This window comes from Augochlora pura, chromosome 8, assembly GCF_028453695.1.
Source record: "Augochlora pura isolate Apur16 chromosome 8, APUR_v2.2.1, whole genome shotgun sequence".
Lineage (NCBI taxonomy): Eukaryota > Metazoa > Arthropoda > Insecta > Hymenoptera > Halictidae > Augochlora > Augochlora pura.
Genome location: NC_135779.1, coordinates 11,536,513 through 11,560,509, shown reverse-complemented (window position 1 = coordinate 11,560,509; position 23,997 = coordinate 11,536,513). Strand labels below are relative to the sequence as shown.

The window sequence follows — 23,997 nt, the reverse complement described above, 5'->3', positions numbered from 1 at the left end:
GAGTGTGCGTCGTTTGTTCCGAGTCTCCAATACAGTTTATTGAGATTTGACATTTATTCAAATGTATGTTAGTTTCAAACTATCAATGGTTTGGATCTCAATCTTATCGCTAGTTTTTTTCCGCATTAAATATATTTAGTTAGAATCAGTTTAATGGAATCTGATTTATTTGATACACATCTTTCCTGAACGGGACCGTTCATTCATTCGTTTGGGACGGTTTTGTGTATCAATGAACTTAGGAAATAGGAAGTTCGTTCGTTTTATAAGTGACATAGCCATGCACGGCGTGTTTACATTCACGGCATAGTTACCCAGCTCGATCAAGTTTTCATTATAACCGGGTTGTTCGGCGAGTACTTTCTGATCTAAAATTTCAATCTTAACCGTTTGACTGCTACGCGGCGCAAAAGCGCTGCGTTCATTTGTCCACTAAAACCGCACGTTTATTGTTTAAACAAAAAAAAACTATTTAATGTTTATTTTACTTATTCACGTTATTTTTACTTATTCATCAAGTCAAAATATGTCTCGCAGTTTTCGTGCGTTCTTGAAAGAATTCCTTAGCAGTCAAACGGTTAAAGTCGGAGGAATTAGTCAGATTAATCGAGGTGTCTGCAAATTTATACGGCCCGGTTTAAATTTGTATTCTGAAACGTTGCGCCGTGTAATACCATGGTGTAGCGTTTTATGGTTGCATTATACTGTGTTTAAAACACGCGAGCGACGCTTTTTTTAAATTTCTTGGAATTTGTTGAATATTATACTTCGGTTACCGAATGTTGCATAAATTATTTTATTCAATATTCAGGGAGCTAGTTGTCGACCATACATTGTAATAATTCTTAGAAAAATGATTTGAATATTTGAATAAAAGAAGAAAGGCTAGACTTGTGTTATTCGAATTAAAAACTGAAGTTAGGGTATATTATTCTACTTTTTAGAATGGAGGCAGTGAGGGTGGTTGAAAGCAGTAAAAAATGTTTTGACAGTACAAGTGTAATTGTAATTATTTAAATGTTTAGTTAGAAGTAATTGACGTGAAATCAATTTCAATGGATTTTAATAGAAAAACAGCGATTTCGAATAATTTCGTACTGCACGAACACTTTAGCGTCAGGAATAATGAAGCTGCCTATAGACATTGCCTCTTGTTCTACGCATCAACGAAACACAAAAAGGTTCGTGCGGTTCTACAGACTGTCTGCGAGCAGTCTACAGAACTGCGCAGACAGTCCTGAGGCATTTACAGTTCTTGTATGAGAAATGTCTGCAAATAATGTTCGAGAGTACGGACAAAGCCTAGAGGGCTTCCCTTGTTCGATTGCGACGTTTGAGATTTTTTAATGAAAAACAGCAAACACGAACTTCAAACTCTGCGATGTCGTATTTTAATCTTTGAAAAAGGCACACAAATAATAATTTTATTCAAAGTTATAGTCATACGGTACCTTTATAGTTATACGGTACCTTCGAAGTTTTATGAAATGTTGAGACCTTTGCCTATGTAAAGCAATAAATAAAATTTGTCTGCATTAATTCTAAATCATGTAGGACCCGAGTGCTAGTTTTTTACTCTTTTCAATAATACTAATAAATTTGAATAAATGCAAAATATTCTTAATTTCTTTTAATCTGTTTATTATTTTATGCTTCGTTTATCGATTTTTCACGTAAATCCGTCAAATTCGTTGTCTAATGGTAACGTTAAACTTTCAAGTAGTTTAAACTAGAATAATTGGGTATGATGAAAAAAATGACAAGTAATATATGCATAAAAATGTTTGCAAAAGATTCGTTTAGTTTAATTTGAATCTTTTCTAGGTTCGAAATGAAAGTGTGGACAAATTTTATTCTATTATTAATATTTTATTATATTATTCTAATATTAATATTTTATTGTACTATTTTAATTAATATTTTAATTTAATATTATTTTAAGAATCGTAAAAATTATTACTATCTAAAGAACCAAGTTATCATAAATTGCCTCGCAGAAATGTATTTTTAAACGAATCTGAAAGACGGTTTCCACGCTAGATGATTTTACAAAACAAGTATTCATCAAAGGTCCGATCGATCTGATATCCGTTTTCATCACGCTGCGGAGCTGCAGAATTTATAATCAAGGAAATCCATCTACTGCATAGGAATCTGGAAGGATCTAGTACAATTTTAGTACAACCTTTGAACCTTGAAAATGTCATTATGAAAGTTACACAGAAAAATATTTAAAAAAGTTATTCCGATCCGTTTAATAGCTCATTGCAAACACTTCTTAATTTTAATTGTTTAAAAAGTATTGAAACTGTTTATATATACAATATTTTAAATGTTTTAATTTGAAGTACTTTAAATTGGAATATCTTAAATTGAAATGTTTTTACTCGTAATATTTTAACTGGAAGTATCGCGAATCAGAATGTCACTCCACTAACTTTTCGTCTCCATAGCACAATGAAAGTCGCAGAGAGCTATTAAACATTGTTATGGTAGCTACAGTTTAATTAAATCTCACAGTGCAGAGTCGGATAGTACTGTTTCAACCGAATGCACACGGAAAATGGAGGATTTAGTCGAAGGCTTATCTTTGGCACAGCATTTCGTGTGTCTATAATCTAAACAGAAGCGAACGTATATGTGAAACGACGCGACGTAACGCTGACAGCTTTCAACAGTAACAATAGCGCGTAGAACGAAGGAAGAAACACTGCGTAATTATACGGAACAAAACGCGTGGAAAAGTATTCCGACTGGTAAAAATGCTTCGTTGCTTGAAATTAAAAAATATTCCTCGCCAATATTAAAGGCTGTACACGGTCTTCTCCTGTTTCATTGATTATTTTTGTTCATACATTGGAAACTGCAATTTATGATTGATCATATTATTCGTTACATTATCTGTAAAAACTTAGAGTTACTGAAAAATGTATTTGTTTTTTAATAGTTTTCATAAGTTAAGAATAATGTAGCAATATTTTGTCTGTTCTCTTTTTATCTTTCACTGCTTTGTATAAATTAATAAAATCTGCAATCTATTAATCATTAATATATAAAAATGCTTTTTGTTATAAAAAATAGAAAAAGAATACCTTAAGTGGAATCGTTGCAGCATATAGAGAAAACTTCATTCTGAAAGCAGTAAACGTAACATTGATTACGCAAAACATTTAAAAATCATTTTTACACAAAGGTATATAAGCTTAAAGATAAATAATTTCTCGCTTCTAATTTATTATAAAGTGCCTTTAGCTTAATGAAATACTAAATCATAATTATTTGGTAGCCCTTCAAAGAAAATTTAATTCTTCAATTTCTCTAGAACTACTTTAAAATTTCACAATAACTAATAACTAATAACAATTGGTAAAACAAGTACTATCTTCGCCACAATATTTTTTGGTAAAGGTATTTAGGCTTGAACCGCGCATCGGTGGGTCAAATTTAATTAATTTCATCTTACGATGACTTATAAACATTTTGAAAGGAAAGGAGATTCAGCCAAGCGTATGCCGGCTCTTTGAGCCCCGCGAGAAACTTTTCCCCGGATCATTGCACAAATTAGATTAATCTTCTCATTACGCAGGCTGGCAAACATTTCGAAAGCACGGAAGATTCAGTGGTTGGAAAAATTGCATTTTTCGTAGGATTATTACTAATTTCGATACAGCGAACCGCTTGCCGACTCTCTAAACCCCGCGAGAAATTTATCCCCGGATGATCGCATAAATTAGATTAAGTTTTCCAGCGGTGCCAGGTCATTTCTGACAACGAAACCTTAATGTCGTAATGTCTGAGGTACACTAATTTAGCTTGGGTCAAATGTAACTCGGCACCGCCTTTCCCACTGTTAATATGCAGATGGCCGAGTTATTCGCTCGGATCCAGAAATTCATTTGTACGTTAATTTATGATACAGAGGATAAACAACCTGCAGTAGGTTTACTTTTTAAAACGCAATAACTTTTTAATGACTAGACTAAAAAAACTTGAATTGTTTTCAATTAATTAATTTCCTGAAGTTTAGGAGACTATTGGCTTAACAGCGAAAGTGTTAACACTTTCATGGATGTATCAGCGATCATTTTCATTGCGATGCGAAATACCACGAATGCTGTAACATTCAAATTTATAAGCCGTATCATTATACATTGAAATCTATGTAGCGTTTAATTTTTGAAATTATTCTGCACTTTAATTCGTTCCGTATCGACGCGGATGCTATAGCATTCGTCGCATACATGTAACTGTTACAATGTGGTATTCTGAGCTTTGGGGTAACATGTGACTAGTCAGAATACGGATATCGCAATTAGCTCGCGAACGAATTACCTTTTGCATCTCATTAAAATGTTTACCGTCCGCGACCGTGGTAATCTCCTTATTACGAAGACTGATAAATGTTTCGAACGAAAAGGGTTGGCGCACGAACAAAACTGTACGCATCGGCGGATTATTGCTAAATTCGCTGGGGCGAACCGCGTGCCGGCTCTTTGAACACCGCGAAAAACTTTTCCCGGATGATTGCTGGTTCGCGGGGCTCGCGTGGATCGTCATCGCGATGGAAACGAAAGTTTACGACCGAGGGAAAAAGTTCGGTTGCGCGTAATGGGTTTTCAAGGTAAGACAGATAGTAATAAGCCCTTGAACCTTCGGGCGCTGCTCGTGCCTTAAGATCGATGTTGTAAGAAAGAACACCGCGGGGCCGGCGTTCTGATTGTTAAGGTTTTATTCAGCCGTTATTGCATCGGTCGTTAGCGCGGACCTCCGTTTCATCTTCCTCTCCGCGGTGTTACGATATTTCGAGCTGGTTTTTCGCTTCTCGCGAAGGGAGATCAGCCGCGGCCCAGCTGATCCCGCCGCGTCCGCGATGCCGACGCGAGCTCTTTCCCGTTTACCCCTCCGTTCGGAAAACCTTTCCCGGCCGGCTATCAATAATTTATGAGCCGGGGGCCTCCTTGCAATGCGATCGCCGAAAACTCCGGGAAGAGCCGGCGAAATGAAGCGACTTCTTCCGCTCCATTCGGGATACGAAAGATACCTTTGCCGTTCCACGACTTTTCATTCGCCGCCCGTATAATTTTCCTCCGTTAGCAACGTTTGATCCGAGTTACTGAATTTCCAACCGAAGTCCCTTTAACCGCGGCCTCGCCGCATCGGCGGAGGGGAGACCGTGATGTGGACATTTCTGTTATGAAATAAATTCTTGGATCGTAAACCTCGGCAAAAAGCCAGTCCACCGGGAGAAACAAATCTACCGTAATAATTGTTTATGGCTCGAATGAATATTTCTATTGGGATCGCGTATCTACAGACAATATTTCGGAACCACGGCATTAACTATATATCGGTCTGTCATGGTTAAATGGACTGCTGTAATAATTGTTTATGGCTCGAATGAATATATCTATTGGGATCGCATATATCCAAACAATATATTTCGGTGACCACAGTATTAGCTTTATGCCAGTCAGTCGTGGTTAAATGGTCTGGCGTAATAATTGTTTGTGGATCGAATGAACATTTCTATTAAGCTTGCACTGTATTAGGTTAAGAGAATATAACAAACAATATTTGGAAATCAAGTATTGTCTTTTTGATCTTCGTCTTTGTTAAATTTGACAAAATTAGATTAGTGCCTTACACATGGCAAATATTGGTAACTTTCATATACATTGGTAACATTCATGCATATTTTTGTAATTAACACTGCGATACCAAGGAATGGTAAAGTCTTCAAAATGTTTTATAAAAATTGCAACATTAGAGTGAATCGCGTTTAAATCAATTTAATTAAGAATTTTCTGCGGAGCTATCACGATATAATCATAATAGTAATAATAATATATAATCATCAATAATCATAAAATATATAATTCTAATTATTCTAAATCTTTTCAAATCGTTTTAAATCATTTTTGACACCTTAAATATTCATATGAAATGGGGTCTTGAACATTTAGGATTCATGATTGATGCTTACAGTTTCAAAATTATGATGTGGAAGGCATTTATTAGAATCGTCAAGTAATAATTTTAGAAGATAGTTAATAGTGTTTCGCAAGCAAAATGCATCAATTCTATTATTTATCATTTCTAAAAAATCATGGTGGCTTTTTGTCTGAACGTTTTTGGATGTAACTGTACATTATTACTAGCATGGGAGGTTCGCACACCCTGTGATCAGCCTAGCGGAGATCGCGACTGATGGAAAGGATTGTGATGTTTTAATGAATAACACCATGATATTATTAGAGTAATACCATAGTATTATACGCAATATGCACAGTTTCACGGTAATTTGATGACATTAATCTGCTAAATTTCACCATACAGCAGGTAAAAGGTATTTGATGGTAAATGCTAATGGTAACGATTGTCCTTACATAAATCTTAATATAAAAATCAATGTATTACAGTAAAGAATACAAAAGAGACAACGTTGAATCAATTTGGATAATTTTGTAGAATGGTCTTATGCTTGTGAACACTTTTAATTATTTCATTATACATTATTATAAAAAATTTATTAGATACTTTCTGCAGACGTAGTTGCACGGTTGAATTTGAAAATTATTAACAGTGATTGAATGAATGATTTACGCGAAGATTACATCGTATAAGGAAGAGGGAAACCAAGTTGACGGTATACCATATCATTTCTTTCGTACCCATATAATTGGCACTGCCATATAACATGATTTAGATCTTATTCCAAACAACCACACTGACACTTCGCATCGTTAATAATATTAATTCGAGAAAGCCAGATGGTATAGTTTGCACCGCATCTGTTGGTACAGGAAACCAGGTCCCTGGCAACGTTCTTGTGAACAAATCACTGTCTCGGACTCTGATTATTATCAACTGTTCTCAATAAATGACCATTTTCTTCAATCGAGAAACCGTTATAAAAATATCAAATTTCTGTTAAACTAATTTTTTTCACGTATCTCAAGTCTATAGAAAAACTAACGTATTTAGATTAAGAATCCACAGACTTAAAGAATCCACAGAAACAGAATGGATAAATAAAATTTTAAATAGTGAAAATAGACATTTCTTTTGTATTCGTTAGTTCCTGTTGGAAGCCATTTTCCGGCCACCACGCGTGCCAATCATTCCTCGAGGACTCATCAATCACGCTTACGATTTTGATCGAACACGCATCGCTTAGGGTAGCGCGTTTTCAAGCATCCAGGAACAAATTACTCCACTTTTGCTTGATTAATGTTCGATTCCGGATGACCCCTCGCCGGTTCTCTGATCGCTCGACCACGGTCTACGAGTTTGCGTTAAGGTATTGGAAAGCAACAACTTTGACCACTCAACTATTTGCATAAGTATCGTTAGAAAGTTCCAGCCTGCTAACCAAACGCGAATAGGATTTTATTGGTACGTGGCTGAATTGTTCCGAGTATGCGCCGCAAATGCTCGACTCTTGAGGCAATTAAGATATCACGATACGGTTGCTATCGTACGAGTATGAACCCCGGTACGAACACGACAGTTGTTAGATACATTAGATAAATGATAGAGTTTTCTTAACGTATGATACTTTCACCGGGAGACTTCATCGAGATGGCTTTGCTGAAGAAACGATTGCAAGGTCTTATTCAGTTTAATTGTCAAACTGCCTTCTAAATATTTTGCAAAATTTAGTAAAATCACTGAACTCAGAAATTTCTTAATTTCAGATAATTTTTGCATCGTACTTGTTCCGGTTTTTATATTATTTTTAGTATAACTTTTAGGACGCATCTGCGAACTGAGAAATGAAAAAATTCCTCGCAGTTTAAGCTGAGTGATCGAATTTAATTTCATTGAAGGATTTAATATGCTTATGTGTGGAGTATTTATGTATCTACTGAAGTATGTTATTACTCTGTATAAGATCATAAAAATTGATTTTAACGATATTTAATACATTCATTTAATATACTCATTTTTACACGGTTCTATGAAATGGTCGTATAATAGCTCGTATTTCATCCATTTTTAATTTATACTTAAATTCAGAAATTGCATTGCATTAGTATATTTATATTTTAAATTACGACTTCAATATCTGCAAATGACTAGAAATAGGAAATTATACACTTTCATATTAATGAACATATTATAGATCTTTATCCCCACTTTCATAAGTTATAAAAATCAAAATTATTATAATAAAAAGATTATGACACAAATAAAATACTACGAATCACAGTCGCAATGAAGATTTCGCACACAATCTATTATATAATTTATTACGAATATATGTATATATATATATAACTAATTTCTTTTAAACCAAAACTTGGATTCTTCTGTTATTAAAATCTAGAAATGAAATTAAATTGTGACAAACTAAAAACGTTCTATCAAAAAAAATCGTGAAGCACGAGAAAGTACTAATCGAGTACCCATGCGATAAACTTATAAAACTCGACGATCTGCCAATGACAAGTTTTTCGTAAGACTCGCTACTAATTTACGACGTAGCCGGTTATAATTTTCAGTGAAAGAAAGCAAATTGTTCGCGGATGGAATAAAAGCATTTCAATTTGTACGGTCGCCGACAATACCGAGAAATTCTTGGCACGAACGGCGCACGGAACGAACGGTAGCCGTCTTTGGAACACAAATTGCTCGATTTCGTCGGCCTCACCTTTGACAAATCTTCCTCGTATCGTTGATTTAAGAAGGCGTTCTGTTGGGCTCGCCAGAAGGCGGCTTCCCTCTCAGCTGATTCGATCTCGTTTCTGGTTTCTCCTTTTAATCCGTCTTTTTTCATCGGCCTGTGCCTCGCTGCTCCTTTTCGTTCGCGGTCCACGGCATAACAGCGTCGCTGTTGCTGTTGCTCGCCTTCTCTCTCCCTGCCTGTGCTCTCGCGGCTCGCATAACCAACTTATAAACAGACTCTAAGATGCACGGGGAATACCTCGGTGAATTTAAATTAGCGTTACGAACGCGATCGCCAGCCTTGCCGAGCAATTATGTAATATCAGCGAACGGTTATCATTTGCAAGTTCGTCCAAAATTGCGCTTAGTGTTTGTTCATAATATCCTTTTTGGCCAAGGTACCATAGCGAATTTTTATTCTATGTCTTTCTGTTCTTAGAGATGTCATTTTTCTCTTCGTATAGGAAGAGGTTAGTTATAACTAATTAGTACGATGACGTTAGTGGAATATGATTATTTTTTAATATATTCAGTGGCAAGTTACAATAAAACATGTAGACTTCTTTTGAATTTATTAAATTTAAACAATAATAAATAGCTAAAACACAAAGTGATTGCAATGTTGTTTTTAATACATTAGATAGGATAACTAAATTAATTTTTTTAGTTTATTTATACTTGCTAATTAAATTGTCTATTTTGCTACATTTTGATCCATGGTGTGACTTGTTAATGTTACACCAAATTTAATGTCAATAATAATCTGAAAGTTTTTTTGAAATCAAAGTCAGATTAATGCGGAACCTTATTCCATATTAAAATGAATGTAATTTAATATTAAATTTACTATAATACAGATATTATAAAATGAAGTGATTGAATATAAATAGAAACGGTAAAATACGATATTTATATAGATACGTAATGGAAGCGACGCGAAAATATGGAATAATTAATAAAGCTATGAAAATAGGAAGCAATGAATGAATAAATTTGAACAACGTAAACGATACACTTAAATAATTAATGAGTGATCGAAATAGTTGGAATAACTGGAATGCCCCAAATATGTAGTAAGAATACTTCAGGCAGTCCCACTGACGAAAATACTTCAAACGTGTACGTAGACGTCTCTGAACAGTTTAAATACTTCCATTAGCTGCAGTGGCTGAAATAAATGAAATAGTCTTACCGAGGAGCACAATGCAAATAATTCGTACAGTCCTATTCACGAAAATAAGGTAAATATTTCAAATAATCTCTCTGACTGAAATTCTCCTAAATCTTAAACCGATTCTTTTAGCTGAGACACTCAAAATAGATGACTCCTCATATTGGCATCATGAAATTAATTTTAAAAGTAGCTTCGATTCCTGTAATAGCTTCCAAAGAATAAACAATTAGAGCTATTTTGTAGTGTTTTCACAACATTAAAAATGTCTAAAATAATCTTGATTAATGTATAATAATTTCCAAGGGAAGCACATTCAGAGCGATTTAACTTGATGACAGTTTTCAAGGAAAGAGCATTTAAGACCATCGTATGATTTTTTAGACACTGAATATTTTTAAAACAACCTTCAATCTAATAGTTTCTAAAGTATTAAAAATCAGATTTTGCGTTAATTTCGTGACAATTGTGAAGAGAATTGCAGTAATTATATTAAACCCAGCTTTCAACTACAGCGACTATTTGCGTAAAAGAATTTAAACAAATAAATAGCCAGCCCTCATTTCAAATTTCATCCGTTCAGATCCCGAAATGGTAGCACTCTATAAAGTCTGGTCCTGAAAACTGATGCAGCGTTTGCGTCTCGTGGACATCTTCGATATTTATGTGCGAGACGTGCTGTCATCACGAGCAGAGCCGAACCAATGAACTTTACGATGCCGCTTCGTCACGTGCTTCCTACGGATACGATCATAACCTCCGAAGAATAAAGATGTGTCGCGTTCTACATATAATCTGTCTAGTTGACAGAATGCTGCCAAAAATTGATGTACAAGCATTTGTTAATAATTCGTTTTACAACAATGAAATCATAATTTTCCTGCAACAACGGGATCGTTATTTCCCTGCAGCAATTACGATCATAAAACAAGATATTCTGAATAAAACGCCTAATTAATCTTTTGGCTATTATCATATAATTAGTCAGTGATAAAGCTAGGCTAATGTAGATACTTATGACTAAAATGAAATAAATGTTTATACTTGTAAATTGCGGTTAGTAATAGCGACAAATAGACTGTAGATTTTTATTTTTTAAGTTTAATTAAACTTGTATATTAAAGAGTACTATTGGCATTATTATTTTATGTTCACCAGAAGGAATTTTCTAATTGATATAAGATATCTTTTTCCTTTTCAGATTTTTATAAAAGTATTTATAAAGATGAGATTTGCATAAAAATCCGCAATATGGTGATAACAAGATTACGTGCACACAGATTGCAAAATTTGGTAACGAATGTTGCAATAAATCGCGTTTGTAATTTTATAAATTAACGCTGCCTTCGCTTACACGATAATTTGTACCGCTTTTTAAAAACTTATTTGTTTCTTGATATAAAGGCAACGATGTTTTAAATCCTTGCAGAAGCTTTATATTAGTGATTATCGATAAAATTGTCAATTTTCTCGGTTTGATCGATGGAAGATTATTGAACCCGACTGTACCGATATAATTTGAGGTACCGTTGACGGCTGTCCGGTATTTTCGACGTCCCTATGACATCATTGATGTCACATCGACATCAGCGCAAAATCGATTCCATGTTTTAGCAGCTTTCGCCTATTTATAAACAATCGGTATATCCCCCGGCTAACCCGCAAAATACATGAATTTTCAATGAAATGACAAATTTAACAGAGATTAGTAAAGTTTCGACTTGTTAAGCCGTTGAGCAGCCACACGAATTTCTCGTTAATTCTATAATTTTCGTCGTTCAATTATTAATTTGCGGCTCGGAGAACGGGCAGCGCGTGGACATACGTCCTGAAAATTAATGACAGGACAATTACCGGTCAGTGTGAAAGGGCTTTAACTTTCAGTTTCTCTTTGGATAGTCTGACCATGCGAAACTTTACCGCCGTGTGCCACTGAATTAATATCTACGCGGCGTCGCCGGGGTTCTAGTCATTTATTTCGCGTCCGCTTTAGCGCCAACGCGACCCAACGTTCCCTCGTTTGAAGTTGAAATTGCCTTCGCTTCGATTTACAAGAGATATTCCATTCGAACAACTCGCTGGGAAATTGAGCTGTTCGCAATTAAAATATTTCTCGTGTGCGTGTGTGTGTTTTTTTTCTATGAAAACGCGATTATCACGATCAGCATAATTTGATCGAATCGTTTCGGGTTACACGTTTTCAAATAGAAGAAAGTTGCGTCGTTTACATAATGAGACAAGTTGCACGTAATTGCTGTTTCATAGCGAGCAAAAATAGTATGTATTCACATAGCTTGTAGCATCCATTAGAATTGTAAATGACGTTTTCACTATACTGTCGCGTTATTTGTGTCACACACTGTTTCGCAACAACGTGATTTCATCTACGGATTGATGTAAATGATGTCCGGCATTGGATTTGTTAGATCGGTTGAGATCGAAAAGTATTCAACTAATTTTCAGTCTGTCTGGTCTCCATTTAATTTGCATGTAAAAGATACTCTCGCTAATTGGTAGCTACCTTACGCGGTGTTGCTACTTCGCAAGCCGAACAGTGTGGTAAATTATATCGAATTTCGAGATCATAATTATGTTAGCGCTACTTTGAATTCGTAATTGCAAGAAATTTAATCGTAACAAAACAGGTTATTATTATTAACATTATTTATTGGGATCGTTAGTGATATCATAAAGCTGTCTCAATTTATCACACAATTTTCATACAAGTTCCTGTAACACGCTGCCGGAAATTGTTTCTGTCGTCTCTTACATCTTTTGTAAACATGTAATATTCATAATTAGTTAGGAGACAAATCACAAAATGAAATTTAAAACAGTATCATAATTTAAATGACTAAAAATACACTACTAAATTATTATTTTCTTCGTCGTACTGTAGGATAATCATGTAAAAATGTGAATAAATATGCATAATTTTTTATTCCTTACTCCTTACCAAATTTCGCGGTAGTATAATGACTTTGATATCGATTCAACCTTTGGTATACTATAATGAAATATATATATTTTTTTAATTTTATTATATTAAAGTTTTAGTATATTAAATTATATTCAATACGATATAATGAAAAATAAAATATATGTAGATTTTATTATAATATAGGTTGAATTTAACCTCATAGGCACGACGAGCCATTACAGTGACTTTCGCAGATATATCGTGCTTTACTTCATTATATTATTAGTTATTAAAGTAAACAATTAAAGTGAATAGCTATACCAAAAAGAGGTTAAAGAGGTTAAATAAAAATCATTATACCGCTGGGTGTTTTTACAGTACGGATAGTTTGATGACACTTTTAAGTTGTAATAAAATCGATAAAAATCTGATGTCCCCTGAAAAGCGGCCATAATAGGTGCTTTTACCTTCCACCCTGCGATTATAAAAGATACACCGCGAAGTCGCACGCAACTACCGAATTTGAATGCTCACGTTCCCGCCAGTCGTAAATCTGCCGGCCGCGGCCGCCGCGAAAAATCGGCGGAATGTGATCTTCGGCCAGCCGAGTACTTCCAGGGTCGTTATCAGGCCCGAGTGCACCTGGTATCCTTGTTCCTGGCCGCGGATTCCCAGGAGACCTCCATCCGATGTTTACGAGGGATCGCGGTTGTCGTAAGTAGGCACTTCGGGTTCCCTCTTTGCTCTCTTCCTTTCCGCTCCGGCCGCGGCCGGCTCGCCGTAAGTAGGCATCGGTAAGGTTCTCATGGTAGCCGGAACAGATCCTCTCGAGATCCTTTCCAGAGGCTTAAGGTCGGTCGCGTACTACACGTTCGTTTAGCCTCGGTTTGGCCTGGCCTGGCTCCGCTCGACTCCGCTCGACTCCGCTCGGCTCGCTCTGCTCCTCTCAGCTCTGCTTGGCTTCACTCTTTCGGCTTGCTTGGCTCTCCCGTTTTGCCTCTCTTGGATTCATTCTCTCATCTTGGCTCTCTTTGATTCACTCTCTCGTCTTGGCTCTCCTTGATTCACTCTCTCGTCCTAGTCCTCTTTGATTTACTCTCTCATCTTGACTGTCAGATTCACTCATCCTGACACTCTCCTTAGACCATATATACTTACAGACATGACTTCAGATAATTTCGCTGAAGCACAGATATGTCGTCTACATGACGTCATATGTGGCCAAGATGTATAAGCTAGGCTAGAATGGCGTATAAGTACTCGCCTATGCAATTTCTAAAGGGTTTAGTTTGAACGCGCAAAATAATTTTAATATGCCATTTTAATCTGTCGTCAATTTTCGTAAGAAACGTTAGTCATTTGAGACACGATCTGGATATGCAATTATAATTGAACGGCACTTTGTTTATAGAAATGAACAGGACATAAATCTGAACGACTTTCAGAAACGAAATTAATGCTTCCGATAAGATAAGTGAATAGAAGTATACGTATATTCTTCTTGAAATATCCAAAATAATAAATATTCTTTATAAGTATATATTTTGATCATTAACTTTAACATTTTAACTATAAAATTTTAGAATTTTAAATAATACTCGTTATAGTATATTTCTGCGCAATTTATTTCAGTTCGATGTTGAATTACTGATAATAATCTGTAACAAAATTATTGATTACATATTTCTTTAAAACTTGTCTTCGCTTAAATAAATAATAAAAATACAAGTGGATGAATGTTTACAAAATAATGATTTAATTACATAAATATTATTATGCATTCATTGATTGGTCGTTCTGTGTCAACTATTTTAAAGTTATCTTGGTGCAGTAAGTGACGTCACACGTGACACGATATCTTTGCTTTAGTGAACCAAATCTTTAATGAAGTCAAAAATGAAAATTATTACACTAATCGAATGGTAACAAATTTACCAGAAACGTATTTTCTCGAAGAAAACCGTCGCGACAACAACTTCTATCGGCCGTGACAAAATGATGCAATTTGAAACGCTGCTAAAACGAAGCAACATCTCAGAAGATATGTGACGTGCGTCGTTCTGCCTTGCAATCACAGATATTATACGGTTTAAGACTCCTTCGGATTCGCTGTCTGGTCTCGCCTGGCTCTCCCCCCCCCCCCCGGGTCGGGCCCGGCCGTCTCGAAATGTCAGAGTTCATCAACTTTTTCTTTTACGATTTTACGAGGCAACGTCTTCACCGGCCGTTTGTTCCCGCGGCCGCGCGGTCGGTGGTCCTCCCCGTCGCACCTGCTGGGCGATCCGTCGATCGCGATGATTGCCGCGATCACCGTTGAGTGTGCTTCCCGGTTGATGGATGTAGGTGGTGCGGCCTTGACGCGAACACCGCCGGTGAAGCCGGTAATTAGTCGTGCGGCGCACGAACGCTTTCGGAAAAACTGTGATAGACTGGTTATTGAGTTCGCGTGAGACTGCGCTTTTCGATGCGGAGATTTCACGGAGTCTTTATGAAATATTGTTGCCGATGTTGGCCGTGGCCAACGTATTTCGAGCGATTTTTAGACACGGAATTTTATGCATCTACGAAAACATTTAACCTTTTAGGTACGGCAGGATTTTGCGCAAATAAAGTTTTTCGTAACTAAATTACGATTTTCTCTTAATATATACATTTTTTCCGGATATCTATATATAGTACTAATAACATATATTCTTTTCTTAATATATTGTATATACACACTTTCACTTTAATTGTTTGCTTTAATAAATAAGAAAACAATTGAGTAAAGCACGAGCCATTCGCGAAAGCCACTATAGTGGCGCGTAGTATCTAAAAGGTTAATAGTACGCGATAAATGCAAGCAAATCGTAGAATTTTACATCTTAATGAATGACTGTGAATAAGTGAAGCAAAACAGCGAAACCATTAGAAGCACTATTTTCAAGCGATTAAAATTGTTAAAGGAGAGAGCAAATTCCTCATTCAAATTAATATTTTATTTTGCATAAATATCCATAAGAAATTTTATGTCACCACGTTGTATTTCGTATTGAAAAAATCGGCGTCCTTTTTGGTAAATTGGTTGCATTCAAGAGGGCAGGTAAAATATCATGGCGACGTTGATGGCAGGACGCATAGTGCATTGCGGTTATCAGCAGAAGTGCTCTGGAAATTAGAGCGTGAAAGTATATCATCCACTAAATGATTCCCATCGATTCAGCAGGTACTTTCATCTTTCGATGTGTAACGAAGCACGGAGTTCATCGATCCAATTGCCAAGAAACCATTAGCTTTTCCAATAACATTCGAAGAACATCGGAACTCATTTCAAAGCCTCAAAATTTACAAATGGGAAATATTGCAACAAATAAATATGTAGCGGACCGTTATCGTCGCGGTGCTCACTGTAGTGGGACATGATAATACTTTGTGTTCACTGCAGTGAGACATTGTATATACATTATATTTCGGGTCTGCGATGTCTCGGGCCGTTGGCGTGCTGGCCCGCGTTGCCCCTCGCACCTCCTGTCCAGCGGCACTGCGTTGCCGTTTGCAACGGTCAACGCGTGTCATTTGTTTAACCATCGAAGCTGGATCGATCTGCTCCTAAGACGAAGAGTTTAGCACGAACGATCGAGGCGAGCGGTCGCATCCACCTCAGCGCGAGGCATTGTACTCCCGATCCATCAAGAACGACTACACTTATATATAACAATAATTCGCATAATTATATCATTTTAATATACATATAACAGATGTACCTTCGAATGAAAAAGCTGCAGAAGTAACATTGCACCAGTTTTCTAAGATGAGACTTTCCAATGCTTGCCGCTTCTATTATTCTAAATACAGAAAGTGTAATGCAGCCGGATTGATCAATCATTTCTATCGCAACTTGCACTTCGATAGTGCAAGTATATGCTTAAAAATGATCACTGTGTCGCGAATTTTTATGCAAAATATTAAATACCCGTCATTAATTGCAGCACGCAGAAATTACTTGGGCATTTGCTTGTTCGCTGAATCATTTTAATTTAATTGACGGTATGATACAATAATATTTTCAATTTGTTTAAATATTTTTACCATTTTCTAGTTTAGAAATCTACTTATCACTACATTGCGAATTATTATGCAAAATAAAATTTTAACTGTTAATTGCACTGTGTAACGAGGCGAAAGGAGAAGAAGACAAAAAACTATCATCATTTAGGCTATTTCTGGACCGATCGATAATTCCGTTGACCACGATCGAACTTTCTAGAAGCATCGAGACGCGCTAGACTCCTTAGTTACCAAATTGTTATTAACGGTTCATGGCTAGCAACGAGATAGTATATATAGAGGGATCTTGCTCAGATTCGGGGCTATATCTGTGAAAGTGAACGAGTGAACCATATATCCTGTGTCGTATATCCATTCTATCAACCACTTCCCCCAACATCCCGCTACAACTGTAAGAAATGAAATACGTATGTATATTATCTTTTAATAACTTCAATAAGTCGGAAATAGTTTAACAATGTTCTTAAATCATTCCAGTATCTTGCTTTGTATTTTATCTACATATTTTTGTCATAAATCGCTTGACATCGACATTTGTAGTATCAAATGTTAACAAAAGTGAAATTGCGAAGATCAGGAAAATTTTGTATTTCATGACGTTCGTTATTATCTAACAATATTATCTCTAGGCAGAATAAAGTTCTACGTGTTTCGACTTTCTCGAAGGTTGTCTATAAATACGGAGATCTGCATAAATATTCTCAGTTTGCTAATGAGTAATTTACTAGCGTTTAATGCGACTCCGCTCCCTGCATGCTTCAAGTAGCAATGTTAGCCGCGCGATATTTACATACAGATAATTTCCATATTCCGAGCTTAGTGATTTCAAGAGTAAACAACGTCAACCCGGTGTTTGTACTGCGCGAGATTTAACACGTTTGCTATCAGTGTTGTATGCGTGTGACGACCATAATCTTGCATTAAACGCGACGAAAGTCAAATTAATTCTATGCACATTGTTGTTTAAAGCCGGTCCCAGATCACAGATTTTTATGCTTTCACGGCATTCGCGAATTTATAAAACGCGATAAGACCGGGCGATTAACAAAATTTGCTGGTAGCGATGAACAACAGAGGCCACGATAATCCTGTGTTTTGCATGATGAAAGTTGCATTAATATTATGCGCGTTGTTTAACGTCGCGCCTAGATTGCGATTCATCATGCTTGCAAATTTAGAAGAAATAGAAAACGCGGTTCTCTTCGCAATAGTTGATCGATGTAGATAATTTCTATTTTTCATCAAAATACACAGTTTACTATTGACGTCTTTTTTTTTTTATTTTTCTATCAACTATGTTTTAACGAATGGGATCAATTTTACTTTCATTTGGAATTTTATTCAACAATGAGCCTTTTCCCCTGCATTTTTAAAAATTATTATTAATTTACAATTCAGCATTGTTCGCATTATACGATTGCATTCGTTGTATTATTTTTGTATCAGTCAAATATCTTATATGAGAATCTCTATATCACAAAATATTCTGGATACTTACGAAGGCGACTAATGAACAAATAATGGTGAATTTATACACAATTACGGACGCATTAAGCTCGCAGCCAAACTTTAGCAGTTACGCGGGAACCTTCCCTGAATTTTGGCGCGCCTGAATTAAGACGCCATTCACCGTGGGTGTAAATTACGTTCAATGCAACGGACGAGGGTACACGTGATATCAGGTTGCAATACGAAGACTCGAAATTAAACCAAGCATCGCGTTGCATTAATTTTTGCGCGTCGGGGCCCCTGATACGCGTGTACAAACTTTTTCACGGTGCCACGGAATAAATCGCGAGTCAGCATTTGTATCACCGTCATTAATTCATCCTCGTTCTTTCGTACGTGTATCCGCTTACGAAAATCGATTGACTAACATTTGGAAAATACGGTGTCTCGTAAAAATTAACACAATGTCCATTCACGTCACAGAAAATCGGACAACTTCCTACAATACAGGGTGTTTCACAATTTTTATGACTTCGGGAAAGTAATTTTTTGCGGAAATGCAATGAGAAATAACAATCGCGCGGGTTTGCAATATTTTTCAAAATGTTTTGAGAACCAAGCGAATCAGATTTGCTTTCTTGTAATTAATTCTTTACATTTCAGTACTATTGCACAGTACCTAAATACTATCTTTTTCTGGTTGGACTCGTATGTTCAACCAATTTCTCATCGTCAATGACAAATGAACGTATTGTTCTTTCAAAAGTCATAGCGTTAGAGGTCGTCGAACTTGTCTTTACATGTCCCGCGGTGCTACGTTATAAAAATTGGGAGTCGCTGCGCAAAGACAGGTAAACAAAATTATTTAATTTGTCGGGAGCTTCGAACGTCGCTTTAATGGGAACAGTAATTGACACGCTCGCCCCGTCTGTCTCACGAAATTGTTAGATAAAAGGTGTTTCCCATTGTCTATGCGATCGGCGCCGATCCCCGCGGGGTTCCGGACGAAATGAAACACGGGGGGGTAACGCGACGTTAGGCCGTTAGATGCAAAATTGCAACCCTTCCGGGCGGCGTCCGGAATTTCGGTGCGCCCTTTGTGGAATAAGTGGTGATGCGTGCCGTTCGGCAATCCCTTTCCCATAGGATCGTTCGTTACTCGTCGGCGAGCGTGGTGTTGGCCGACGGGAAAAGGGCGAGAGAGGAAGAAAGAAAGAAAGAGGGCAAAGAATTCTACGCCGTGGTCACGAAACGGTTACAGGTTCGCCCGCCAACTTCGAACTTCGATGCGAACGACCTCTCTCTTCCAGCTTTCCTCGTTCTGCCCCCGTATCTCGCCCCCCCTTTCTCGCTCTTTCGCCCGCTTTTTTCCTCCCCCTTTCGGCTCCACACCCTTCCGTTCTCCCTCTTATTTTGTCGTTGCACAGGTACACGGGCACGCACGCACACGCCGAGGCGGGGCGCATGCACGCGCGCACACGAGCACGCCGGGCTCATCCTTCGGGTATTCGCGAAACCAGTTCACGTGCCGCGATCTTCGACGTGATCGCCGCGAAGCGTGATCTTGATCTTTCCACGGGGTCCTAATAAATTTGGCCCGGTCGGTCCACCTACCCGTGTCCATCCCTTCGACGGGATCATCTGACGGATTTATTAAGGGATACATACTCGGCGGACGACAATGAGAGCAAGTCGTTTTCACGAATTTTTCATTAGGGTAGTTGAGAGGTTGTGGATCTTTTGCGCGATGGTAACGTTGTCACAGGCTTGTTGAGACTTTGTCGATTTATTAGATGTAATTGGATCGCGGATTTTATGCATTTATTGCAGAAATGGTCGAGATGTATACAAAACTGAATAGACATCGTAAGAATTTATGGTTATTGTTACATTATTCCCCACTAGTTATGATTCTTAGAAGCAGAAAGACATTTTTATTCAATTTTTCTTTCTTGCAATTAACTTTGAGAATTTTTATTTTGGAGAAATATCCATAGTCTAAATACACTGTTAAAATATATACCCTACGGCTTACTAGCGTTAGCTACGTATTAATTATAGTGTATTTGTAAGACATATACGTATTCGTTAAATCTCGAAAGGCGATCACGCTAGAATGAATAAACTTATAGTAGCAATAATAAATAACAATTTCAATCGTCTATCACTTTTCATTTATTATCCAACCATACAATACATCGATTTTCACTTCTCTTACATCAATCGAGTAATTTAATTAGAGAAGCTCGTTAATTATATTTTAAATAATAATTTCAAAACAATTTGGTACACAACATTAATTTAAATAATTTTATGGATCATGAAGAAGTTCTTAATTGTTGGTTTACGATTTCAAAAAAATTATTAGAAAACTGTCGATAGATAAAGTGTTAAACAGGGTGTGACAAACAGAAAGTAGATGAAATTTCTTCGTTTAACAGCTTAATAAATTGGAAATAAAATAACGACCATCTCAAATTAATTAATAACATTCCTACAATATCGTTCGAATTTTGTAATGCATTTACTATATATAAATTATTATTAACATTCAGCATTACATTGACAGCTATTCTAACTGAATATCAATTTTATCATTCACATGAAAGGTAAATAGACACTGCACTCATATTATAAATTAAAATTGCACTTTGCAAAATATATAAAAAAGAATAAACATTTCTCGATACGACAATTAGTACAGAACCATAATTATCTCACATAATATAAATACAAAATGATGGAAGGTAATCTTTTTGCACAGTCAATCCTTTATACTGTTTTCTGCGCTGCACCGAATTAATAATTAATTACGATGAAGTATGTTTGAAAATTATTTCTAAAAAGGAAAACAAGTCGCCGCTGTAACTTCATTCGTTCAGCGCGCAGCTTTGAAGTCGCGTTAAACAGAGCGAAGATTGTAAGAATTTACTTTTATTCGCTCATTATTGCGATTCCCTTCGAATGCGTTCGGCGCACAAAGCCATAAAATCAAATACAATGGAAAGTCTGAAGTGAGGTAACAGATGCCGACGAAAGAATTTTGCTGAATTTTGCATCGTCTTACGTAACTTGTTTATTAAACTAATCAGATAAGGTGAAATGGAAAGTAATCGCTCCCATAAGTTGTTGCGGCAATCGCTCGTTACTCCTTCGTCGAAGAATTACTGATAATGAGAAACGGTGGATTTGTTTGGGTGTACAATTATTAAACTTCCTGTGATTTTCTGCCCACGTAATTGCCTAGAATCGACGATTATGATACCTAGCACCGCCGCGTCGACAACCAATTTTCCCTCTGTTCGATGAAAAATTATTTTAATTTTTTTTTCACTTGGCAACACAAATTACGTAGGAGTTGATACCAGTCTTTGTACCATGTTATTAACAAATCCTGTGTTATTTATGATTTCTGCAAATTGATGTTGTCCGAGTCTATCACTAAAAGTAATGCTGCACCTAAGCTGTCAAAAGCCGATTTTTTTGCTATGAATTGTGGAGAAGTATGTATTAAACTGTTACATATTTGTGTTACTAATATTTGTGACTCCAATATTGCATTTAGATTTAATTTTTCATTACAAGGGATTTGTATTGACTAATTCATTTTGAAAAAAGAATGAGTCTGTTTTTACGGTTTCGCCGATATTTCTGCAAAATAGAATCTCATTGATTCTAATGAGATTCAATTACCTATCATTGATCTCGTTGATGCCGATGTCGAACGAGGTTGACAGTGACGAATCCCGACCGACTTCTACGTTTTCCCCGAATCTTTTTTTATTATCTTTATTTTGTGCTCAAATAACAAACAGTCCTGTGTCATATTGAATAATGAATAAAAGGTAAATAGATTCTAATTTATAGCTTCACTAGATATCGAAGGCAACATGTAAAGTATATTTCATTCGTCGAGTGATCAGGTGTGCACATAAATAATTGTTCAATCGATTGAATCCTTCCGTGCTACCTTTACTAATTGGCTATAATCCGTACGGTACTTCGTTTGTATTTATATGCAATTTACGGCTTTTGATTAATGGAATTCTGATTTATTTTCCATATCGATTCCATTCAGTGGTTAATTCCTGTTCACTTTTTGCTGCTAGGGAAATAAATAAGTGTCTGTAACAATCAAATATCCTATTTAATTCTTAATATTGGGTTGACAACTAAGTGATTTCGGATTTTAAATAAGAAGGAAAATTCAAACTCTTTGCTTAAAAATATAACTTTATGTAATTGTGACACAATATTTTTTCAAGGCTTCATCTCCATATTCTTTGAATTGCGCGTCTCGTTCTTCCAGTTTCAAAGTCGGATAAAAACAAAACTAAATAATTAATCGATGCAATATTTTTACTAAATTAAAGGTGGAAGTCCAAACAAGACAACAATATAATAGATTAGATACTTCGTACACGTTGACGAAAATAAAAGAATGTGCTAAGGTCATCTACTGAAAAATCCGCAATCACTTAGTTGCCAATCCAATAGAATATTTTCTTAACCTTTTAGGTACGGCTGGATTTTGCGCAAATGAAGTTTTTCATAACTAAATTACCATTTCTTCTTAATATATACTTTTTCCATATATGTATATATAGTATTAATTACATACATTCTTTTCTTAGTGTATTGTACGTACACACTTTCGCTTGAATCGTTTACTTTAATAATTAATAAAACAATTGAGTAAAGCACGAAACATTCACGAAGGCCACTATAGTGGCGCGTCGTGCCTAAGAGGTTAAGTATCTATTCGTATTATTTTTAACCGGTGGAGATAACAAGTCAAATTTTTACAGTTTCTCTTACAATTATACAATCGCCACAGATGGATAAGCAATTAATAGCCGCCTCACAGGCAACCAATAGCAATTAAAAGCTAAACCTCCAATTACCAGTTCCAAAAGCCGTCTTCCACGACTCGTGGACCATCGATTCTCACCCGAATCTCCCCGCGCAAGTTACCAAAATAAAGGTCCGCCGACCCTAAACGTCTTATCCCACAACGGTTGCCTAACGTCTCTAACGTCTCCCAGCGGTCAGATTCGTAAAACGGTTACCACCGACAAGGCGGATTGGGAAATCGGTGGAATATCGAATGGTCTTCGAGAGGTTCCGGTCGGAAACGAGCCGTGGATTTCGTAATAGATTTTCATGGCGCGAAGACGCGGCCTCCGGTATGCGAGCTCGCCGCGCGGCCCGTTCCTTCTTTTTCGCTGTGAAACTGGTTTTTTCACTTTTACATCCGCGGTGGCAGCGGGCCCGGGTGGCACAGGAAGCGGCCCGTGTAAATACGTGTAAATAATTTATCGACAGAACGGCACGCCACGCCGCCGTCGTGATATATCTCATTCACGGCCGTCGTGTAATTAATGTCCCCTTGCCAGTTCGCATTACATTCGCGCGTATCGCGATACGTCGCCGTTCGATGAAAAATATCACTCTGCAAATATATACATACATATATATATGTATGCATGTGTGTACGTGGTATATGGTAAAACACTTTGATCCAGGCAGTTGCATTTTTCGAATTCAACGCGCGCATCGATTGGAATTTCACGCATCCAAGCTAGGCATTTCCGTTTTACGATTAGATCATGGGGATTCGCTCGGATGAGATATTGGGTTTGATATACGCGCGAATCGCTCAATATAACGCGAACGATATTGCGCTGTTCATATTCGTGATTTCATAATTATGTTTTAACTGTTTGCTCTCATTCGTCTATAG

General features: G+C 36.6%; 1 protein-coding gene across 1 annotated transcript in view; it reads left to right on the top strand.

The window, feature by feature from the left end:
• LOC144474478 (ras GTPase-activating protein raskol-like) overlaps positions 1–23,997 on the top strand; it is a 328,215-nt gene that overhangs the window by 205,786 nt on the left and 98,432 nt on the right. The window lies entirely within an intron of this gene.